The sequence below is a fragment of the Athene cunicularia genome (assembly GCF_003259725.1).
Source record: "Athene cunicularia isolate RWA chromosome 14 unlocalized genomic scaffold, athCun1 chr14_part2, whole genome shotgun sequence".
NCBI classification, from domain to species: Eukaryota; Metazoa; Chordata; class Aves; order Strigiformes; family Strigidae; genus Athene; species Athene cunicularia.
The window spans coordinates 926,614-941,059 of NW_020799119.1; the positions used below are offsets into that span (position 1 = coordinate 926,614).

The 14,446-nt window shown below is 55.8% G+C and overlaps 1 long non-coding RNA gene across 1 annotated transcript in view; it reads right to left on the reverse strand.

The window, feature by feature from the left end:
* Nucleotides 1–12,586: 12,586 nt before the first annotated feature.
* The window catches only part of LOC113485929, an 84,524-nt gene continuing 82,664 nt past the window's right edge, over nucleotides 12,587–14,446 (reverse strand). Inside the window, exon 5 of the long non-coding RNA XR_003399497.1 lies at nucleotides 12,587–13,567. This is a non-coding gene — a long non-coding RNA (uncharacterized LOC113485929). The remainder of the gene's footprint in view (nucleotides 13,568–14,446) is intronic.

Here is a 14,446-nt window from a genome sequence, read left to right on the forward strand (position 1 = left end):
GGGCAGGGCTGGGCAGAGGGCGCTGGGCAGAGGAGAGGCCGCGGGCCCATGCTCCTGGCCGCCCCGGGCCACCCCGCCATGCACCGGCCGAGGGCAGCCCGGCAGTGCCCGGGGGTTCGAGCTGAGGGGAGCACCCTAATTTAGGCATCTGCAGTGCCATCATGACTTTATTAAAAATTTAAACCACAAATTACAACATTCACCAGGGAAGAATCGCTTTCCTACCAATTACAGTTAATAGGGTAAAATTAATGTACCAATTAATATGGCTGCTTCTAAAACTCAGTCTAATATGTTAAATACTGTTCCTGCCTCTGTAAATGCAGCAAAATAAAGTGATGATCAGGACGGGAGCTAATAAAGTTTTGCTTCTCTGTACTTAAACTATTTGGCATCACTGACTTAAGGCACAGGAAAAAGGAGATTATTTAACATTTTAAGGTTTGTAAGACCCATAAATCATTTCATACATGCCATATTTGTTGAAAAGGATAGAATACATTCAATTTTACAGTATATTAAACTTCATCTAATTTGAACGTAAGAACAGACCAGCAAAATAAATGACCAATTTCTGAAGCAGAAATTACCATTTGGCTGCTGCCATTATGAAGCTGCTGGTATTTTATCATGTTCTTAACATAATATTGCTTGTCTATTGATGCATAGTTATAGTGCTAGTCCAAATTGGAAGGCGGTGAAAGAGGACAGTGCAGAGTTTTTTTTTAATAGGCATCATTTGTCAGATGTTATTTCAGAGGTCTTTGCACTGATGATAATATGCAGATTAAAGCAGAAGTAAATAGGAAAAGAAAAAAAAAAGAGAGAAAGGGAGGCAGAAAGGGAATGAGAATTTCAGCACATTCTGGCTGCGGCAGACAGGCAGGTGGACTGGGCCCCAGTGGGTACAGATAACAGTAATTAATCTGGGTTGAAGGGTTTCTTCTGAAACCCCACGGTGTTTGACAAAAGGAGGCATCCTCCTCTGAATCTCAATGCTGCTGGGGACCTGCAGGGACAGGGAGCAGGAGCGCTGGTCCCCGGGGCAGCACCCACCGGCCCCTGCCCAGCACCCGTCCCTCCTCCCTGCCCATCGCTCCCCCCCTGCAGCATCCACAAATCTGAGCACAAATAAAAATTATGTTTAGTTTGCAAAACAGGAGGAAGGTATCTCCATCCTCCAGAGTTCATTGTTCTGCTAGACTTGGTATTATAGTGGCAATATATTACAGAGAAGAAAAATCAGCTGGCTGCGTTGCCTCCGGAATGACAATGGGAAGCCACAAAACACGGCGGAGGTGCGTCAGGCTGGAGGAGGGCTCTGCCGGGCGCGTGAGGCGGCCGGGGCGGTCAGGAAAGGGGTTGGTGGGCCTACGGGCACGGCCCGGTGCCCTGAGGCAAACGGGCATCTTCTGTGGGCACAGGACGGCCACGCGCCGGGACACGGGGCTGCGGGACAGGACCCGGCACCCTTCACCCTCCTGCAGCCCCTTACCCCGGCGCAGGGCACTGCACTGACCCAGGGCAGGGTGTTACCCCCAGGACACGGTGTCACCCCCGGGGCAGGGTGTCACCCCGGGCAGGGCTCGGCCGTGCCTGCAGACTGTGGCCGCGGAGGCCACTGGCACCCCCAGCCCTGGCGATGCTCCGCGGGCACGGCTGCAGAGCTGAAAATACCTTCCTACCAAAAAACCCCAAACAGGAATGGCAAGATGCTTGATTTGGATGAAGGAGAATCACCCTGTCCCCAGCCCCCCAGCCCCTCTGGTGACGGCTGCCGGAGAGGCTGCGCAGCACCGGGGGGGACGTGGGTGTGCAGCAGCGCCGCTGCCACCATGGATCTTGTGTGGGCACTCCGCAGCCATGCTTGGTGAGAGACCCCGGCGCTGGGGTCTGCTTAAACCAAATTAAAAACTTGGATATCAGAGCTGAAACTGTGTTCCATGACTGCAAATCTGCGCAGGGATATATTGTGCTATAACATAGATTTCAATTACTTTCCAACCTTCAGCGTGATGATGCGACATTAGGCTCCACTGTCAGAGTTTGCCAGCATGCTCTTACTTTTATTTCTCCTGTTAAATATGGTCTTTGTTGCGCTTCATTGATCTCTGAGCATATTCTGCTGTTTACAACTTTGATAATCTTTGTGTAATCTTCAGGGGTAATTGAATTCCGACAAACATAGCTGAATTTTAAACACCATGCAGATTTAAGTACATTGAAAAGCCACGATATGAAAGTCAAACCTGGAGACAGGGAGAAGCGCTTGCTCCCAGCTCCCTTCCCGAAAATCAGGAGCTGAGCCAGGCCCAGAGCCCAGGAATGTCATGAGCAAGTTGGGAGACATGGCTGGGGGCATGACCAGACCTACCCCAGAGTTTAATCCCGAGTAAGCATCATGTCATTTAATGACCTGTGAATGTGCAAACCCAAAACACTTCTGCTTTTGTGCAAAATCCCAGGAAATTCCACTGGGTCTCACTCTCTGCTAGGATGGGGTTCAGTCAGCAGCTATCAATCTTTGTTCAGATACCTAGGGAATTGCCCTTGTACAGATAAATTATTGTTTTTATGGGCATATTTTGTGAATTAGACAAGGGGGAAAATGTTCTGGTTGGATTTTGACGTATAAGTTTTTTTGCAGAGCCCTAGGGGCACATGCACAGTGCTTTCATAATCACTGTTATTTATTATTTGCCAGCACCAGGGACATGCCCAGCGCAGGCACTGTGTAACGCGGCTCGGGGCCAGCACCGCGCTCCCGGTGCCGACAGACCCCGGGCACTGACTACACCTGCCCCTGGCCGGGGGCTGTGAGCGCCGCAGCCCCCTCCAGCCCCAGCCCAGCCTTGTTCCTCTCTCCTCTCCCTGCCAACCCCTGAGTCGCTGCAGTTCGTTATCGCCTCCCTTTTGGTGGCTGGAAAAACAGATGTCTTGCTTGAGGACATCAGATTTTTGATGCATTTCCTACAAACTTTAATTTCCCAGACCATCCTCTCTCAGGATGTAGGGGAACTGCTCAAGTACGCTATAAATTAGTATGCTAGCAGAGCTTCTCCTGGAAGGTGGATAAGCTCAGCCAGACAAGAAGGAGCCTCCAGAAATCTCCGTGCTGGAAGGGAAAACTTGCTGGTCTCCTGCTATTTGCGCTGGAGCTCTGAGTCTCCAGTTTATTGCAGCAGCAGCACACAGCAGCCTCCATGCAGCAAAGATTTCCTGCTGAAGGGTCTGAAATGCACAGAAGGGTCCCCACGCAATCGAAAGAAAAGGAATTAAAGGGCTGCCTGGCTGGAGAAAAGGGATATTGAATCTAATCTGAGCTGGTGTAATTTGGAAATCCAATTGCACTTGTCCATCAGCAAAGGCAGCAACAGGAGAGGGGAGCCAGGAGGCTGCGGGTGACCCTGGGCAGGGGCGGTGGGGGGCTCAGCCCCCTGGGACCCCAGCCCCAGGAGCCCCAGGGTGGTGCTGAGCTTCTGTGCAGGCAAGAAAACGAGGGCAGAGAAGCCAGGAGACAGCCTGCCAGGGTCGGGCATGTCTCCTGCAGGGCTGGGGCCCCGGGAGAGCCCCGGCGCTGGCCCTGTCTGGGTGGGGAGGGGGCCCCAGAGGCAGCACAGCTGGATGTCACCTCCCTGCCAGCGGCTCTGCAGGGCCCCCCCACAGCACAGGGCTGAGCGCCCCGCCAGCCCAGAGCTGGAACAGAGCCACTCGCAGCCACACACGTGCTTTATTTCCTGAATTAAAGAGCAGAATTATAATGAGACTTGACATTAAATTCCATAAAAAGTCAAGCTAATCAGTGACCAAACCTGTAATTGATTCTTTTGCTAGTTCAATACTTAATGCTACATGTTAAGCAATAGGATTTTAGAATTTGCTAGCACTTCACTTACAGAGAATTAAGCAATAAAAATTCATTCGGAGCACAAACAGCAGGAAGGGAGCCACATCCACTAATAAGTGAACGAGCCAATGAAGTGGCTCAACACTTGCATCAATATCTTGTTTTTCAAAATCTCCCTGTCGGGTACGTGAAGCCTCTGAGAGACGCAGCCACGGTCTGACCCTCCGGAGGTGATGCGAGGCGGGAAACGCCACCAACACCGTCCAGGAGGCAACAGCACCCGCCAGGTCCGGGGGGGCTGGGGAGCCTGCGGACCACGTAACAGCGAGGGGAGCACCCCACTGCCCCCCAGCCCTGGGAAGCCCTGGGGTGCTCAGCCCCGCGGAGGAGCCGGCCCGTGGAGCTTGTCTGGGCACAGACTCGAGGCACCGGGAGCGGGACCCGCACCCAGCCACCGGCTCCCGCGCAGGGAGCAGAGCTCCCGCCGGCCACCCCGGCACAGGAGGCGGTGCTGGGGGCATCCTGCGGCTTGGAAAACTCTCCCTCCTGCAGTCTTTGCTTGACCTCATTCAAGGCAAAATTCAGAACAAGGAAGCGGCTTCCACAGGCATTTTTGACAGACAGCTATCAGCTCAGTTAAAACCTCTTTGTTTTCCTAAATGCAAAGTTGGTAGCGTTTTTCTTTGCCTATCTACTGCTCCCAGAGACGCTTTTCTCCATTGGTGTTTTACTGTTTTTCAGCACAAGTCAAACCTTTGTCTCAGAGCAGCGAGGTGCTGCTGCTGAACGATTAACCCGCCGCACTGGCAGAGAAGCCATCAGCAGCAGATCTCACGTATCCCCAGGAAAGGAACATTTGTTCAGTCATTTCCCAACTCCTTTGCTGACACCCAGCAAAAAAAGCCCTTTCGTGCTGTGCCTGTGTCCAGGGCATCGGTACCCGCACAGGGACAGACAGTGCAGCAGCTTCACCAGCCACTCTCTGCAAAGTGACAGCGTTTTACAGTCGCTAGCAAGGCTCATTTCTCCTCCTGGAGGAACGGTTAACGGGGCTTTGCCCGACGGGGTGCAGCAGCCAGGGCCGCACAGCCTGTCCCAGAGGTGCTGTCCCACCCCGCCACCGCAGCCCCGCTCTGCTCCCGGGGGGCACCGACCCCCTCGGCTCCGGCAGGCAGTCGGGGGGGTGCCAGGAGGGATCCGCCTGCACATGGGAACTGTGTCCCCCCCAGCTCCCACCCTCCTCCCGTCACCCTGTCGCTGCATCGTGCTGCAGGGACACGGGCGGCTGCGGGGGGGGCCAGCGTCCTCTGCCCCCCTGTCCCCTGGGACTGGGGGCTGTGCTGGGTGCAGCCCCGGTACCCCCACCCCGGGGGGCTCAGCAGGCACCAGGGCCTGATGCTCCTCAACAGATTTTACTCTCGAAACCGTCTCCACTGGGCCCGGCGCCGCGTGGCTGGAGACACACACTTCGGAAATACAATTATTGTTGGAAGGGGAACGCCTGCGCTCCCGGTCTCCACGGGGGTGAGGCATCCCGCCGCGATGATTCAGGGAATCTGTCGAGGCACATTTTATGAATTCCACTGAAGCTGCGGAATCGCTGCATTAGGCGAATACCTCAACGGTTGTCAAGTCAGCCACGTGCTGTCAGAGCTGCTTTACATTGCCCAGACCAGAGAGAGCAGATGCTCATAAATAGCAGTCATTTTCTGTGCTGCTTCCAGCACTAAACCCGCACTGCCTGTGCATCTCACCCAAAGCCTGCAGCAACACATGCTGCAGACCCAGATCCATTTTCCCGGGCTCTCTTCGGGGGCACTTGTCAAAAGGCTGCAGAGATGCTGCAAAGGTGCCTCCCCAAGCCACATCAGACACACCCAGTGCCTGGGCACTGCCTGGCCAGCAAACTCCTCCCGACACAGAGCCAAGCCAGCCTGCACATCGCACCCAAAGCTGCTTTTTGAGGAAGAAAATGCCGAGCAACGAGAGCCTGATTAGGAGCAAATCTACCCCAAGTCCCAGGTGCGGGTGCACGGCCCTGCAAAGCCTTCCCACAACAGCCTTAAGCCAGGCACACTGGGCTGCAGATTGAGGTGCTGAACCACAGCAAGGAAACAGATCTACAGCCCTAGAAAAAGCTTCCGAATTAGAACTTTAAGTAGTAGTAAATCTCAGTTTTAATAATGCAGATTAACACTGCTGAGATATGTGGCAGAGCAAATCAAATTTCACTGAGCCAGAGGAGAAAGTGGCAAAGATGACAATTTGTATGTACCTTCTCCACATTTATTCATGGGGTACGTCTGTTCTGCCCGTTTGTCACACACGGGTGAGCTCTCTCAGTCAATGACCAGCTGAGGACATCACAGTGTCCCGTGCCTGAAAAATCTGTGTCCATGAAATCTGGGAAGAGGCAAAAGCAGAAGTGTCCATCCCACTGCTCATTTCTATTCAGGCTTGGGGCTGGGGGGAACTGCATTGCCCTGGAAAACTCTGAGGGGACAAATGAGGAGCCTGATATTTAGAAAGGCTGAGAGAGGAGCTGCCCCCAGGGGAGTCAGAGACTGCTGCGGGGTGGCTGCAGCCTCAAGGAAAAACGACAGGACAGCTCACAGGGGGACCCATAAAGATTTAACAGGCGGGGATAAGTCCAGCTGGCATGGAGCAATGGAAAACAGGCCTTGTCAAACAACCCCACCTCCTCCTTCAGCAGATTACAAGTTGGGCTGATTAAGGCAATTACACTGATGCAACGGGCTTCTGCGAGGTGCCTGGCACGGTCTCACATGCCATTCCGAGTGAAATATCGCGCTCCGCACCGCAGCCCGCGCTAAATGGATTAAGCAGCAGCTGACGCGTCCATCGATGAGGAATCCCCGTCAAGGAGCTGCCTCTCGGGGCCGAGCGCGCCCGGGGCAGCCCTGCAGTGCGGGGAAGGGGCACGGGGCCACCCCCCCGGCGGGAGCTGCGGCCTGTACTGGCCCTGCGGCGTGCTCGAGGCGCCCGGCGAGAGGTGGCAGCCAAGGGGCCGGTGGGCAAACCAGCGCCGGGCAGGAGCAGGGAGGAGGAATTCCTCATGCAGCTTCGGGGAGAGGCAGCAGAGTATCGCATCTGCTCCCCTCCCATGCTGCGACGAGCTGTGGAAGTTGAAGAGAGGGAACAAAAGCCCCCAAACACATTTGAGAGGCTGGAGAAGACGCCTGCTATTGAAAAGCAAAGCTTGGACCAGATTAGCAGGGAGAAGCAAACGGCAGCAGCAGCCCTGGAAGTGGGCTCAGGGTCTCAGGACCATCCTGGGGCCATGTGGAGGTTCCACATGGTTTCAGCGCCATCCCCTTTGCCAGGCGCTGGCGTCAGGGGCAGCAGGTGCCCCATGGGCCAGCCAGGACAGAGCCGGGAGCCCCCGAGCGTTTCTCCTGATGGATCCCTTGGAGCAGCGGCGGGTCTGGCCCCGCCACCCCCCCCGTGTTTGGGGCTGAGCCTCTGCCCCGGCCGCACCCAGCACTCCTTCGGTGGCATCTCCCCAACAGCACCCGACTCCTCATCAGTCAGGTGTCTGCTGCAGCCAGAGCCTTCGACCATGAAATTATATGACTCTGCCCTGACCTCAGATTTCCTACAGCGAGTATCTCCTACAGAATATACACCGCAGCTCAGGGGCATTTCTCTGACTTGGCCAGCAAGAAATGCAGCCTCAAAAATCTCCGCTAATTCACTGGGATGCCTTCCCCCACTTTCCAGTGCAGCCTCAGCACCGTGACCAGACGCTGGCTCGCCGCAGGCAGGGCTCCAACAAGGTTCCTCTCCTGCACCCAGCCCCGGGGCCTGTTAGCGTGCTGCGGCGGGTGAAACAGGAGGCAGCTGACACCTCCCTGCAGTCGTGGGTCCCCTTGTCCCCATTCACACACGGGTTGTCCCCACCAGCCCATCCAGGCACTGATGCTCTGTCAGAGCCTTTGCCCCCCCGCCAAGGAATGCTGTGCTGTCTGAGACCAGGATAGGACCTGCAGGAAAAGGACAAAGCATCTCCTGGGGCTGCCTGGTGGGGTCCTGCTGCTTTTACAGCTCCCCAGGGACTCCAGCACCAGCCAGAGGAGACGCTGCAGATGTCCCACGCATGATGCACTCAGTCCCAGACGGCTCCCAGAAAGGCTGGTCCCAAAGCCCAGCTGCCCTTGCTCCCAGTTCACACCAGCATCCCTCTGGCTTCGTGCACAGCTCTTCCTCCTGTTGGGCTGCAGAAACAGGCACCGCATCCACGCACGGGCTGGGCAGCTGCCAGGAGCCCAGGCAGCTGCCTTCCTTTGCCTGCCTTCTTCCAGAGGATCTGAAAGAGACTCATGTCTTTTAGAACTAACAAAAATCTCTGACTGGGTGTGCCGGAGGAGCTGGAACCCTGCGACCCAGGGACTGGGCTCGGGGGGGCTGTCAGAAAGCTCCCAGGCATGGTTGGTGGGGCGACGCGCTGCTTCACCTCAGGACGGTGCCAGCACCTGACACCCCTCACGCCACGCAGGGAGAGAGGAGAGCCAGGGAAGACCCCGAGTGCCCCACCCAGGCGCGGCCGTGGGTGCAGGGAGGGCGGCCGCACACCCCCAGCAGCAGAGCTCTCGGCTCCCTGCAGCCTCCTGAGTCGGGAAACAGCCCCGGGCGCTGCTGGTCCCTGCCCAGAGCCCCGGGCAAGCGCCAGGTTTTGCCCATTGCCTCCACCTGACCACCAGCACAAAGACCCCCCCTGCCCGCCGGGCGCGTCCACGCTTGGGGGACCTAGGGACGTCGGGGCCAGCTCCCCTCTGAGCACACGCTGCCACCCTCGCCCCAGCACAGCCCCAGGGCGCCCCGGGGAGGGGAAAGCCTTCCTCTTCTGCCACCCTCACCACTGCTCCAGCAAACCAGGCGCATCTGATCTTCCAGGAGACTGATAGAGAGAGGATGCTGGTGTCATTATCAAGTTAATTAGAAAAACTCAAATGGAGCTTTAAACATTTTTATAATACATTGGGGCCTTTTTGGCAGGATTATTGCATCTTTTGGGTTTCCATTTCCCATTAAAGCATTCTCAGTAGTGCATATATAAAAGCCATGTGATCTTGGCTCCTCACTGCTTTTTTTTTCTTTTTTTAAAGACATCTTTTTTGGGGTAAGATTTATTAAATATTGTAATCAGTTAAATTCTGGCAGCTTAAACATTTTCTTTAATAGCCTTGTTAAATGTGGATTAGATTTAAAATCCCTGCCTCTGAACTCTGGAGCAGCAGTATTTATATGCAATGTTAAAAAAATTAAAAGCTTTACAAAGTGGTAATTACTCCTCTGATGCAAGAGGAAAGAGACTGACTTTCTAAGTTATTTTAAGGCAAGTTTTCCAGCCTAACCCTTCTTGGGCAATACTACACAAGCATGATTTATTCTTTCCCTGGGAAGTGTAGCGGCTGGCGGAGCCCGCAGCATTTGAAGGGCTACCAGCTTCACACCGAGCAGCCAGAAGTGCTCACAGGACCCTGCGCCCGCTGAGCCCCCCGCGAGCGGGACCCCCTCGCCCCGCGCCGGGAACAGCCCGGCAGCCCCCACGCAGACAGCACCTGCTCGGAGAGCCCCCGGCTCCTGAGAGCCCCCGCGGCTGCGGCCTGGCTGCTCCCGCTCCCGCCCGCCCTCAGAAAGCCAAGCGGAGACCAGTGAGGCCAGGCCGGACACTGGGGCCACACAGTTCATGGCACTTGTAAGAATTCTGCTGCATCCAGACCGGGCACGTCCTGGCCATCATCACAACCCCCTTGCTGCGCCTGCAGGGAGCACTGCACCGAGACCCGATTTGGTGTTACCTGAACCCCAGGAAAACTGTCGGGCAGCGTTTAGAACAGCTGAAGCAAGGGGAAATGCCCTTTCCCACCCCCTCTGCCTTTCCCCATGCAGCAGCTCCATTTCACTGACGGGTGTGTGGGGGCACACGGGAGCTCCCCGACCCCAGCCCGGGGCAACGCTCACTGCTGATGCCACCAGCCCGGTTAACTGGTGCTGGTGAGGCAACCAGAAGGCAGCCCTGCCCGCCCTGCCCGCTCAAGGTTTCCCGGGGAAGGCTACAGAGGGGCTGCAGCAGAAGGCAGCATGCGTTCCTCTGTCACTACGTGTTAGCAGCAGCGGTGTCAAGGCTCTGCAGTTGGTCCTGTTTGTTAACAAACATGTTAATGAGCTGGAAAGGGCAGGGAGTGCGAGCAGTGATTTACAAAACGCCCCACAACACCAATCTAGACGAGCAGGAGCGGAGCAGCACCTCGAGGGCAGCCGCAGCAGCCTCAGGGACCGGGCACACGTGGGCACCACCAGTGCAAAGCCACGAGTGGCGGGGGAGGCCCAACTGTCCCCGCACCCCTGCAGAGCACTGAAGAACCTGCCCTGGGGGGGTCAGGACCCAGGGCAGCACGGCCCGGGGACACCCCTGCGCCCACCACGGCGCGAGCACACACAGGGCAGGGTGAGCCCCCCGCCGAGGACTGCAAGGCGCCTCCCAGCACCGCTGGAGCCGAGCCAGCAAAGCCTCCCTGGCAGGAAAAGATCGCTAAAAGCCCCTCGCGATGGCCTGGGGGTCAGGCAGAGGGTCCCGAGGGTCAGATGGAGCTGCCAGGCTTGCAGGCAGCCCCCTGAGGCCCGGGGCAGCCCGAAGAGCCCCGCGGGCGGCGCGGGGTGGTGCCCAGCAGAGCGCGGCCCTTCGCCTGCACCCCCGGGCCGGGGCAGAGGAGCCCCCACCCCTGGCACCGCCAGGCCGGGGCGGCACCGAAGCGCCTGGGTTCGTGCTGTTGGAAGTATGAGTTCTGCTGAATATGTCTGAGGTACAGAAGGTACCTTCGGGAACCTTAACTGGGTTTTAATGAAGCTTTTTGCCATTGAATGTAAGTCAATTTTCTTGGAGTGATTACCCTATCTCTAGAGGGTATTGTAGGAATAGATGAGAACTAGAGAGGGACAAGAATAATATCAAGGACTGGAAAAATTCTCAAATAAGGAGAGACAGAAAAACAAGGTAGAAACAGAATGAATAAATAATAAATGGTCTTGAAGAGACAGTCTGAGAGCACCTCTCATCCCACTCTCATAACAGAGGAAGAGAAAACATGATATTGAATTAAGAGGTGGATGAAAGGGGAAATACTTTTCTCATGTGATCTGTAACACACGCATGAGCCTCAGCACGGCACAAGCCCACGTGTGCTCCCCGGGGGCCGGGGTGCTCTGCTCTGCCCGACAAGTGCAAAGCGCTTCAACCCCGGGGCTGTGGGGCAAGAGCCCGGGACCCTCGCAGGGCCTTTGCCCGGCTGCACGCCGGCGCACAGACGAGCCCCCCGCACGAGAGGCACCTTCACCCAGCCCAGGGAAACTCGGACTCGGGTTGTCAGGGCTGAGGTCTCGGCACACGCAGACGCTGCGCTCCCACCCCTGGATGCCGGGGTCCGCCCTCTGGACCTGCAGGTGGCACCCGCAGGGACTGTCACCAAGCCACAGGCAGAACACGGCGATAAACAGATTTAAAATGTGCTAAGGCAGAAAGAGGTCCATGAGCACATTTCTCCTGTCCCCCAGCTCTGTGAAGATGGCTACTGGGGGTGGGACTTCAGGGAAAAAGAAACTCTCTTCAGCTCTGTACTAGAGAATGGAGACTTTCTCCTTTTAAAATTCATAAACCAACATAGACTGTAAGTTAAAAAATAAGGATCCCCTATTTACATATATCACTGCAACAACCACCGTGCTCGTTATGAATTATTTAGCATAATGCACTTTCACATCAGCCCTGCCTGCTCAGTGGCCTCCTCTCAATTAGGCGTTTATGGCAGAGGGGTCAGTAATAACAGGTCACTTAAAATGTAAATAAAAGTGACACTGGGAGATGTGTGGGAGCATTTACTTACACTGTTATATTACTGTAAAAATGTGTTTATGAAGACCAATTCCTAGCATGTTTACTTGTCATGCAAAAAATGTGTTTAGCAAAATGCACATTAAACATAATTTACCCGGTGCAGAAGCCCTGGATCCAGCTGCTCCTGCCCCTGCCCGGGGGTCCCCAGCCCTGGCGAGGCACCTCCCGGCTGTGCTCTCCCTCCCTTGGCACCGGGGCGGGAGCTGCAGCTGTTCAGAGGCTGCCATCAAAACTTCTCACAGACTGAGTTTGGTTTTGCCAGTTTATTTGGCTTTTAAAAGGACTGTGTTTCAGGCAAACGTTCTGGGCTTTTCCATCTGATGCCATTTAATGCTCTTAAAAAGCACAAATTCGGTAAGGAAATCAGGTTCATCGTTTTGGAGTGAATTAAGTACAAGCACATAGAAAGGTTAGCCTTTGTTTCATGTTTTACAGTGCTTTTTGCTTTGCTGAAGTTTTTGAAAAGTTGTTTAATGTCAAGCCAATGTTCCTGGGCTTTTTGAGCTGCAAGCAAAGAGAAAAACCAGATTTTTATACCACTCCCCTGGACGCTCTCCCTGCTGGCAGCTTTTCCTCCCTTTTCTGCACAGCAGCCTCCATCCCCGGCCGGCGCAGCTCCCCGGCCCTGTGCCCGCCGCGGCCCGTGACCCCGCGGACCCCACTGCTGCGGCCTCCAGCCAGGCAGGGAGCCCACAACAGTCCACAAAGTCATTTGCCACGAGTGGGATTAACTGGCATCCAAAATCCAACCGCTGCCCAGGGAGGGGCAGGGGCAGGAGGAGCGCGGAGCCGGACCCGGCTCCCCGCCGCCCCGCACACCCGGCACCAACGTGCCCCAGCGCCTGCTCCCGGACGGCGCGGCCAGCACAGCCTCGCCTTGTTCTTTGGCTTTGCAAAAGAAGGCTCTGAATTAAAAATCCCGCGGGGAGGGGAGCATCAGCGCCTGCTGCTGAGACACCTCTTCCTCCAGAAAGGCGGTGGGTGCCCCGACCCCGACGGCTCCTGCTGCTCCCCCACCCAGGCCGGGGTCACACACACCCGGCAGCCACCACCTCCCCGGGTGTGTGCGGCTCTTCCCACCACCCGCTGCTCGCCTGCATGGGAGGTGACAATAACAAGCCACTAATGGGAATCTGTTTGAGTGCCACTGTGTGGCAGGATCGTAAATTAATGGCCGTTTCATTTATTGTCATTTTATCCATAACAAGATGCTGATTTTCCCCCCAGGATAACAAAATCGGTCTGTAAGAACCATAAATCCTCACTGTGGTGCGAGGCCAGAGCAAGGTGTTGGATTAACGGGCTAATGACAGAGATGTGAAAGCTCATGAATCGCGCGGCTGCGAGGGGGGCGGGTGGCCGTGCGGGGGGAGCCCACACCGACACCCGCGCCAGAGCGTTCGTTGCTAAGGCTAACGGCGAGTTATTTCAGATGTCAGACCAGAAAGATCCAAACATCCCCTCCTGGCATGCCCTTGCAGCTTGCATTTCCTGCCCGTGGAAAATCGTTTTTTAAAGGCAAACCTGTCAGACCAAAACCACCCAGGATCTCCAACAACCTTCACCCCATCAGGGGTGTCCTAGACAGACCCCGCCCATGCAAGAGCAGCTCAGGGTCGGCCGCAAGGGAGAACTAAAGATTTGTCCTCCCTTCACTTAGAGCATAAAACAAAAACATATGCTGGAAATTTATAGGGTCTGTCGAGCTGAAACGCTACCTTTGCTACGTGTTCCTTGCTGTTCCCAGGACCATCAGCCAAGGACCTTTAATCTGTGGACAGGTACAGCCTCAGAGCAATGACCACCTGGAAATAAGAATTAAAAAGTCTCTCACAATTAAGTCTTTAAATGGAAAATAGAGTTAGAGGTGATGACGACCCTCTTCATCCCGCTGCAGAGGTATCTGCCAGGGCTGGAAGGAAACGTGTGCCTCCTGACCCCACGGCAGCGAGCCGGGCAGGGAGCAGGCTGCAGCCCCCGTCACACTGGTGTGACGCCCCCTTCTCGCAGCCCTCGAGTGCTCCAACCACCTGCCCGGTGTCTGCACACGCGCCCTCCCCGCTGCTCTCTCCTCCCATTCACAAGACAGGCTGGGCCGAGGCAGCTCCCCCTGCGCGAGGCAGGGCATCTCGCCAGGGCTGGCGGGGCAGGAAGCCCTCACCCGCCCAGGGCTGCCCCGAGGCAGCCAAGGCGTCCTGCGATGGAGGGGGCAACAGGGAGACCCCCAGGCCCCTCTGCTGCTCCCAGGGAGCCCTCTGCAAACCTGCACCTCCTGCATCCGAGCGCTAAGCTTCCTTTTTTTTAACTTGCATAATTCAGGACAGATATAATTTTAAATATTGCTATTTTTCTCACTCAGATATGAGAAATATTAACTGGCCAAACTTTGCTGTGGCTGTCACCATCCTTTAGCAGTGTGATTGCCAGTGGGGGATTTATAGTCCTCCCCGCACCTGGGTTATTTGAGTTTTGCTTTGCTGCAGGGCCAGGGCAACAATAAATTTCCTTCTCCTCTGGAACATGCTCTAACCTCTCATTTTCTAATAAAGCGTTAAACCTTGGAGCAACCCGCGCTGGCCTCGGTGCCTGAGAGGAGAGGACTTGCAGCTGAGCCGATGAGCCGCTTGCCGCGGCGGGAAGAGCCGCGCTGCCACCAACTCCGGCCTCGCTCTCCAGGCAGAGCC